The following is a 10,802-nucleotide window of genomic DNA, read 5'->3' as shown; positions in this document are numbered from 1 at the left end:
ATTCTAGTGTACGTTCATCTTGGGCTGGAGCTTCATCGCATCTGTCTCACTGAGGAGAGGCATGGTGATTGACTAACTTTCCTTTTTCCCAGCATTCTATTCTGTCTACTCTACCTATCTAAATCCTGCCCTATCAAAAAGCCAAGGCAGTTTCTTTATTAGCCAATGAGAGTCCCCCATCACAACAGATGTTGTCAAGGAAAGAGAAAAAAGCTTGGGCACAGTTGCCTAAATAAGAAAGCAGAAACAATATTAGGAGTGGGTATGAAATCTTAACTAGAGCCTTCAGGCGTTATTGCCATGCTTATCCTTTTATTGCAGGAATCTAATTTTAGATCTGTGAGAAAATAAATTTGTTGTTAAGCCATTTAGTCATGTTGTTTTAATATGCTGATTTTAAGTAACGAAGAGAATAAGTTTAGTTTTTGAAAATACATACTGACCCATGAATAGAAATTATTCTATAATATCCAACTTGATACATTTTACTGAACTTTTCCATGACTTATTTTCTGAGCCATGGCTTTATTCAGATTTTGAGGTCATGTCATAAATTATCATCAACCATGCTCAAATTCTTTCTACACAATACAACTGCTAAATTAAATAAATTTGGTGTAATGTATTGCAATTATTCATTGAATTCAGTGTTTGTTGGAAATTAGAACAGCTGTCATTGAACAAAAGGTTCAATTCAGAGTTAGAAACAGAGAAAATACAGCACTTACTGAAACTGTGGGGCTAGATATAGTTCAGTACTATAGCACTTAACCATCATCATCAAGACTTTGCTTTCATCCAAAACCCAACCAAAAAAATGTAAGGAAAAACAATAAAAACAACAACACTATGAATTGAAGAATGTCACTTGTATTATTTTGGCCTTCTTTCATCATATAGTAAATGAAATTAGTTTTATGTGCAGGAGAAAGCAATCATGACCCTTCTTTGTACACCAATATGCCCAAAATTTCCTTATACACTGACTTATATCATATCCTGGATTTTTTGACAACAGAGACACTGAGCATAACACTTTAAAAGGCTTTTATATTAACTTATTGACAATTATAGAAAACTCAATTTTGTTCCAAGAAATAAAACATGAGGGGGCTCATTTTTTTGAAAAATCATATTAAATTTTAGACAAATGCTACTGAAAACTGAAAGGCAGATACTCCCCACCAACAACCATCATATTTGTGAAACTATTACCTTAAAATGGATTCTAATAATATTAATTTGGTGTGCCTAGCAGGTATTTTTACACATTAGAAAAATACTATGTATGCTTGTGCCAATGAAGACTTTCTTTCTGAAAGAGAATGTAATACACAAATTTCTATTTAGTAGATAATTAGCAATAAGTAAGGGTCATTATAAGACAATGATAAATACTGTAGAAAGAAGAAATAGTATCCTTGTCTATGCTGATTTGATGACTGAAGACTGACTAAGCACATGATTTATAGGAGGAAATCATACAATTTCCTTTCAATTTTATGTGACTAGAGAACTTCAGAAATGAGAACTTAAAAAAATAGAGAGCTCAGTGTGTTTTTATGTTCAAAATTGGTGGGGAAAGATGAAGGTGGAAAGATCAGACACCTATGAAAAAAGAATCCCATACTAGCTCAGAAATAAGAAATAGATTATGTTTATTAAAAGGTAAAACTTACAAAGTCAGTATTCTCTGCTTGTATGATGGATGAAGATCAGATCCAAACCAAACCAAACAGCAAACAGGGCCCAGGGGGAAGCAGAAAGGAAGGGGCCAGATGGGCTTCTGCATCCAGGAAAATAGTCTATGAGGCCATGCCCTAGTAGGCGGGTAGTTGCAAGGTATACACCTTTCCACAGCACTTCCCCCTTTTGTTTAAATAAGAGAGTTCTAAACCTATTACAAAATTATATAAAATAAGAACAAATATCCTATTCTAACTAGCTTAAGTCTTATATAATAAATAACTTGGTCAAGACATGAAAGGAAAGTGGCTATATTCATCTAGTCTTCAACCCCATCAATGATCCGAGAAGGGAAATAATGTTACCTGAGTAATTAGGAAGTGCAATCAAACAACTTCCACAACATGCTGCAAATCATAGAGACAACTGCCTACCTGGGAAATCACCCAAAGTCACATTCGAAATGTTGAAGCAACCAACTTTGGCTAAGGCCTAGAATAACTGACAGATTATTTTTAAAGGCAAGAAAATTTCCAAAACTATCTTACCCTGTCTTGGCACAATTTGACAGTCCTGCTTATCCATTTTTGGATATTATGTATTTTGTCAATAGTTGAGGAATGGGCAGTTCCTTGCCTGAAGGCCAGTTTGTCAAGAAGACGACAAGCTCCAAGTGTTTAACATTCTCTCGGGAGTAGATGGGTGTTGCCAGGAGCGATTGTGTCTCACTACCACAGAACTCTAAGTTAAATTAAATTCCACTTTTACAGCTCTTTGAAGAGGTTGAAGATTATCTATCTATACAGAATATAATTTTTATGTATCTAAAGAACCTGATTAGTCTAACTATAAATATGACATAGATGACTATTGATCTATAATTTTTAACCTTTCTAACTTAAAGACTAAGACACTAAACAACTATGCAATAAATGAGGACAATAACATCCAAATATAAACAATGTATAATTATCTTGATCAGAGGTAAAAATGTACACTGCAATATGGTAAATATATATATATATATACATAAAATGTAAACAGAGGTAGAAGCATGCATGCATACAATACTCAATATAATTTAACTTTGTATCCATATACAAGAATCTATACCAATGTGATTGTCTATAAACAATCCAGTACCAATCTATTATCCTATCATCCAATTTTCCCTCTTTAAAAAAAAAAAAAAACTCTGAGCTTATAGAATTACTGCTCCAACCCTCAACTGTATGCCAATTATAATCAACCCCTAAATGATGTCCCTAAGCCTGAGGACAAACTTAGCTAGGAGAGGGGATGTTATCTTCTAGAATTACTTCCAGCTGTCATGGTGGCAACGTTCTTTCTAGGGGATCCTGTGAAAGTAAAATGATGGTTAAATTTCAAGATCAATGTCTGGTAAGATTCCAAATAGTCTCTGAGTATTTTGTAGAGGTCTGGTCAGAATGTTGTAAAAGATGTGCACCATTTCAGCTAATCAAGTTGGAACCATCTTGTGCAGCTGGTACCTAAAACAGATCTTGTAGTAGTGCTATCAGTATAATGACATCATATCAACCAGGTGGAATTGTTGAGGGGACCCATCTTCTTCCTGGAAACTTCAAAAATTACTGCAGAAAAATTCATTGTTCATTGTGGAAAACTTAAATATTATGTATATAGACATATACAGACATTTATATTTAATGAAAGGCATGATGAAAAAAATTGATATGAAGAAAAGTAAAGATGTTTTCTAAATTCAATTTTCCTTCTGTCCCATATCATGGCTTTTGACATGAGACAGAAACTGGGTTTTTCTATTAACAACAGGCTTGGAATTAGAGAGGGACTGAGCCAGTGTCCAACTCCAAAACCAGCTCGCTCTCTCTCTCTCTCTCTCTCTCTCTCTCTCTCTCTCTCTCTCTCTCTTCTGTATTATATACATACATATATATATATATATATATATATATATGTGTGTGTGTGTGTGTGTGTGTGTGTGTGTGTGTGTGTGTGTGTGTTGAACTTTTTTACTTAGGGAACATAATTTTATTTTCGCGTTGATCCTTATTGGGTAGTAATTGTTTTCATCTGTCAGTATTGAAACATCCAGGTTCCCTTGAATTTTTTGAAGATGAGTGTTTTCCTGCAGAGATAAGAGCAGAACCCTGCCCCACCCTATATGTTTTTCTTACCATCTGTATGATTACATTGTGGATGAGCTGTCATTTCCCCTTTCCAAGAATTTTCCTCTTAAAACCAGACCTTTATTAATTTTGATGGTATCCACAATTTTTCAACCTGTGGAAACAAGAGCAAAAATCCTTTCCCAAATGCAGCACATCTCCTGGCTTACACTGAGAGGTCAACACATCCTTGAAATAAACTGGTGTTCTCACACTTCAAACTCCCTTGTGATGGTTATATTATAACAAAAAATACTGTTCAGGCAAAAGCAAATCTGTCTGGGCAGTGGGAGGACTCAACCTCCATCCCTGGCAGGAGGTTCAAACCCATGTGGCACCAAGTAAAGGCAGAGAGATCGGACGCTTATAAAAAAAGGAATCCCATACTAGCTCAGAAATAAGAAATAGACCAATGCTTATTAAAAGATAAAACTTACAAAGTCGGGATTCTCTGCTTTAACGATGGATGAAGATCAGATCCAAAGCAAACTGAACAGCAAACAGGGACCGTGGGGAAGCAGAGAGGAAGGGGCAGAAGGACTTCTGCATCCAGGTAAATAGTCTATGAGGCCACGGCCCAGTAGGCAGGTAGTTGCTAGCTATACACCTTCCCACAGCAGAAAGAGGTAGGTGGGGATAAGTATGAGGAATCAGAAATAAACTAGATGGATATGGGATTGTTTGTTCATATTCTTCTGTGTGTTCTGGTATCTTCTGTAGCAAATATGTTACTTTCATCAGGGTATATGAAAGGTTGTCTTAAGTGACCATCTTATGACATGTCTGAAATGGAGGTGAGAGATCAAACAGATATTGCTTCTGTACTTCTTTTAAAGGCCAGAATATTTAGAGGTAGTGCATTCTGTACCTCATTACCACTCTTAGGATTTATTAGAAATATGTTGTGTGGTTTTTGCTCCTGATATTTAAATACTATTGCAGATATGTAAGTAGCTTAAATTATTTTCCTTTCTTTATCATAGTGAGATTCAGCACAACTATCTCCTACTTAATGCATGCATGAGACACATTGAAACAGGATACTTTGGGGATGTTATAAATTGGTCTCAGTGGGGGAAATGAAGATAGAATTTTCTGCCTTCTTTACACTTCTATGCAGATTTATATGTCATGATTCACTTCTTTGAATTTAAGGCATTCATTAGAATAATTTCTTGAATTGTTAGCCCTGTCAATAGACTCATATTTGAGAAGAAGATGGAGTGAGGCAAAAGTTTCCCTTTTAAATGATATTTTATTTTCTAATTAATCCTATTGAAATTGTCATATTCTGAGAATAACTGTGAAGAAGGTCTTACTAATCTTCCTCTGGAGCATATGTATTAGGTAACTTCACAACTCTTCTAAAATATAAGAAGAGAAACAAGAATGGAGACAAACTTCTTTCTAAAACTTACAGCTGGCATTGGAAAAAATAAGAGGTGCTTCTAGAGGTCAAACAGAAACAGAGGTGAAAGGTGGAGTTTGGCACATAGTTTTTAAACTACTTCATTATGAGTATTGGATCTGAAAGGCAGAACTCTGTGAAACTGAAATTGAGTAATACCAAAATTGTACTGACAAAGGCACAAGAACATAAAACTATAACGTTGTTAATCCTCACTGGGATTGTAATGGTGAGGAGGACATTCCTGCTATATGCAATTAGGGTACTAGCCTCTGTGGCTTTTCAGGCTAAACTGATACTCTCAGAAAAGCATAGGTATTTCTCAGATGAGAAATTAATATCACAATGTTTACCAGCAAACAGAAACCCTGAGGGAGATAGCACAAATTTCTGTACTAAGATACTGCTAGACATAAAATTAAAGCCAAATTTTGTAAACCACAAAGTAATAATCATGTGATTCCCATAACATGAGAAAAAGCAGGACTATATGTATAACTTTAGATAATACATTTCTAATGGAAAGGTCATAAACACAGCATGTTTTCAATATACAAAGACAAAATGTAAATACAAACCAAGTTAGCTGTGTTTAGAATCATTTAGGATAAAAATATTTTTATTTGCCTATGAGGACATTTCCAGAAAGATTTGACTAAAGTGGAAATAAAACTTCTGTGTGGGCAGTACATATTCTATGGTTTGGGTCCCAGTCTGAATAAATTGGAGATTTATAATATAATAATTATATGATATAATGTATAATAATATAATTTAATTTAATATAACCTAATAAAAAAGAGCTGCCTCAAGCTCCATGCACTATTACTTCCCTACCTTTAGGAAGCATATTCTCAAACTGTGAGCCAAAGTAAAACCTTCTGTTCTTAAATTTCTTTCTGTCAGGTATTGTCACAGCAATGAGAAAAACAATATTGCTATGACCAAGAAAATTGATAAAGGATGAGTTCTGAACTGGAAAAAACAATGTCTTCACTATAATTACAGATCTATGGTTCTTTTAGAAAAAATTATACAAAAACTATTATATGCATTTTGTCACCACATTTATTACCCAGTAGTTCATATATACAAGCGACAGTTGTCCCAAATGAGCTGTAGCTTTAGCCCAACTCTTTTATGTTCATAATTTTATTTTATCAGCCCCTCTCCAGGAAATATATTGAATTGAATAAGTTTTTAAAATTATGTATTTTTATTATATGAGTGTGGGTGCTTTTGCTTGCAAGCATGTTCATCTACCATGTGCATGTGGTATCCCCAGAGGCCAGAAGATGGCTTCAAATCATATGGAACTGGAGTTACACACAGTTAGCTAGAACTTACGGTTGTCTTTTGCAAGAGCAATAAGTATTCTTAACTGCTGTGCCAACTCTTTAGTCCTGTGGAGTAACTTTAAATTTCATACAAATGAGTGTTTTAAGTATTGAATCATTTACAGAAAGCAGCAAACTCTTAAAACCAGCAGTGGGTAAAACCGATATAATAATCAAGATTATAGGACAAAGTTATAATGAGCATAGATGCAGTAATCACTGTATTATTTAGCTCCTGACACTTAATAACTGTATGGAGTAAATGAAGTTAGGAGTGAATATATATTGCTTAACAAGGACTTGACCATGTTAAGAACCAATGCCTCAGCCCTAAAAAAGTGACAAAACCTTCTCCAGTGAGGCTCAATGAGATATCCATTCTTTCCTTTGTCAGAGGGACAAATGTTGGCAGTGTGTGAAGAAAATATCCACAGTAGTTTTCTCCATCCAGTGTTTACAACCTGAGACAACTTCCCTACAAAGGCTGCTCATTTGAAGCATAGCTAAAACTGGCTACTTGTTTGTCTTTATGTAATTACACCACCTTCTAATTATCTATATACAATAACCCTGTCTCCCTATTCAACAATATATAATAAACACTGTGATCTTCCAGGGTGCTCTGGCTTCTCCATCTGAGAGCCTAGACCACTCAATTTCAACTTTTCTGTACATATGTCTGTCCTCTCCTCATCCCATAGTCACCTCTAGTCAGGGCTCCAGGATCAAGCCCCGCAAGGACTCAGCACATAAAATAATCAATTTACAAAGATAGAAAAATTATTCCCTTCATAGTTTTATAGAATTCAGTTAATGACTAAGTTGGGCCTTTTGGATATAAGACTGTGACGAAGTATTATCTCCTGGAAAACCACTTATCATACCAGCAAGGAAGCAGCCAGATAAGAAGTATGGAGATCAGTATACTAGTATTCCTTATTACTCAACTGCAGCAGAGAGATACAGAGAGAAAAGAGCTAATGTCCCCTTCCAAAGAATGCCTTTAAAGAGCTGAATAACTCCTACTTGGTACCAAGTCTTAAAAGTTGCATGAAGATCCAATAGTACTTTGCATAGCTCCAGGTCTTCACATGAAAGTCTGTATGAAACATTCCAGAAAACATTAGCAAGATATATTAACAAAATAATGACAGGATAAATTAAGATAACCAAATTAGGTTTTCTTCAGCAATATTTAGGATTGTTGTAAAACAAATTCAACTAATTTACCATAGTTACCAATTGAAGAGGAAAATAGTGAAATTTTTATTAGCATTAAAATTCTTGTCAAAATTAGCACACTGTGTTGGGAAATTTTGGAAACTAATAATAAAAATTTTCAAATCCTGGAAGGAATTGACTTACAGGGTTGGTGAATATCTGTGATGATGAGGTAGCAGAAACATGAAGTAGTTTGGCCACGGGGCTATTTCTGTCTAAGCCTTCTAGTACTGGGGTTACAGAATGTCACAGTGTAGGCTTTTGGGTGTATTCTTGGGAAGCAAACTCGGGTCCTCATGCTTGTGCAGCAAGAACTTGACTAATTGAGCCATCCTTCATTCTAATAAATGCTAAGTTGTTAATAATCATGTGACTATTGGTGATGAGAAAGAGGAGATGCACACAAAGATCTACATAGCCCCCTGCAACATCAATGAAATGTTGAAACACAACCTGTTACTATACAGAAGACCAAGAAGTGAGTGACCAGCCACCTGCAGAAAACCCCATTCTTTTGGCCCTCCACACTGGGAACAAAATTCCAGGCCCCTCTCCCACCTGCCTTGACTTCTCTAATTAACCATCAGGTAAGATTTCTGCAGGTAGGGTGCTCCTACACCACCATCCCATCCATTGGACCCTGAAAGCTACAAGTACCACTCTGCCCCCAAACCCTCTTATCCCCCCTGCAACCTCAGTGAACTCTGAAACTCAGCCTACTACTATACAGAGAGGACCAAGAAATGAGTGGCCACCCACCCAGCAGAAAACCCCACTCTCTAAGTCTTCCATACTGGGGCAAAATCCCTGCCCCTACCCGGCTTTCCTCAGCATCACGATCCAGGCAGCAGGCAAGTTTCCTGAAGGTAGGCTGCTTCAATACCCCCATTCCAGCCACCGAACCCTGAAAGCTACATTTCCATTCAGCCCACAAACCTTCCTACCCCCTCCACCCTGAAACCTAAGAGGAATGCTGGAATACACGGTGCAACTACACAGAAAGGACCAAGAGAGAGGACCAAGAGAGAAACTCTGAAGCACAAGCTGTGAATGCACAGACTGGACCAAGAGAGTGAACTAAGATAGCAGACAAAGATAGCAGGCCAAGAGAGAGGTTCAAGAGAGTCCTCAGTGGCTCTCAGAGATACAGATAGTAACAGTACAGAGCATACTAAGAACAGTTCCCAAAGACACTGGCAGCCCTTCAAGAATAGAACCAAAAGGCACTGGCAACAATTGAAGGAAGAAATGGATAGGCAACAATGCAATAATTCATCCAACAACCTAAAAAGCAAAATGGTAACATCAGAACACAGTGGTCATATACCATGAAGACTTGATCATTTTAACCCAGAGGAAGCAGAAGAAAATGATTTTAAATTCAACTTTATGAGGATAATGAAGACCTTTAACGTGGAATTTTTTGAAAAAAAAATCATTTAAAGAAATGGAGAAAAAGTAAAAAAAATTGAAATAATGTATTAAATTTTTCAACAGAACCAAGAAAACCAAGAAAAAATAATCAAAGAGGTGAAGCAAACAGTTCAAAACTTGAGGACTGAAATATAGGCAATAAAGAAAACACAAACCAAGAGAATTCTAAATATGGAAAATCAGGGTAAATTAATGAGAACTGCAAAGGCATGCATAATTAATTGAATATAAGAGATGGAAGAGGGAATCTCAGGTGTTGAAGTTACTATAGAGGAAATAGATTCATTAGTCAAAGAAAACATCAAATCCACTAAATTCGTAACACAAAACATCCAGGAAATCTGGGACACTATGACAAGACCAAACCTAAGAATAATAAGTATAGATGAAGAAGGATATTCCTATGAAGGTACAAGAAGCTTACAAAACACCAAGTACACTGGACAAGAAAAATATCCCTTGCCATAGCCACACAATAATCAAAATGCAAACATACAGAATAAAGAAAGAATACTAAAGGCTTCAAAGGAAAAAAAGCCAAGTAACATAAAGAGAGACCCATCAGGATTACACCTGACATCTCAATGGAAACCATGGAAGTCAGAAGGAACTGGGCCTATGTGCTGCAGACACTAAAATACCCGGGATGCAAGCCCAGAATACTATAACCAGCAATGTTTTCAATCAGCATAAATGGGAAAAACAAGATATTCCATGACAAAACCAGATTTAAGCACTACCTATCTACAAATCCAACCCTATAGAAAGTACTAGATGGAAAACTCCCTGCAACCCAAGGAAGATAATCACAACCACAAAAACACAGGCAAAAGATAATCTCACACCAGTAAAACTCAAAGAAGGGAAACATACAAACACTACCACCTGTAACCCCGCTTGGCGGGTGAGCTATTCAGGGTCTTCTGAAGGGGCACTACCTGAAATACATGGACTGTAGAGAGAAAGGAGACCAAGCAAGATTCTATTTGTCAAGGTCTCCTTTCTTAGGGTGAAGGTTACAGCTTTTATAGCCCTCAAATGGGGTGGGGGTAGGAAGGAACTTTTGCTGAAGTAGCAAAGCACCCCTGGTGTAAGCGGAAACATTTTTTTTTTTTGTGATTCCGTTACAAACAGTTTTCAAGATAGTTGGTATGTAGGGCGGGTTCCATTAACAGATACTTGGAATGTAAGGCGGATTCCGTTAACAGTTTTTAAGATGGTTGGAATCTGAGGCTCTCTGCCAACATCCTTAAGACAATGGTCCCCGCCATCATACCTTAGGACAATAGCCCCTAAAAAATCCCCCTTTCTTTTATTATGGCAGGCAGCTAATAAGTGGAGAGCACCAGTCAGAGTCTAACCATGTTGTCAGACCTAGAGGAGAAGAGACTGGGACAAGGAGGACCCTCCTCTCGAGTGGTGGAGTCTCATTTCCTCTCCTGGGAACAGAGGGGTGTCTTATGGGTAGTATTAGTTATTTTTGAGTATTATTAATGATGGCTTGCGATGAGGGCTCTTGTCTTGAGTTGAGTTGAGTGGGGACCA

The sequence above is a fragment of the Arvicola amphibius genome, chromosome X (genome assembly GCF_903992535.2).
Source record: "Arvicola amphibius chromosome X, mArvAmp1.2, whole genome shotgun sequence".
NCBI classification, from domain to species: domain Eukaryota; kingdom Metazoa; phylum Chordata; class Mammalia; order Rodentia; family Cricetidae; genus Arvicola; species Arvicola amphibius.
The sequence above is the reverse complement of the archived record's forward strand: the minus strand, read 5'-3'. Positions refer to the sequence as shown.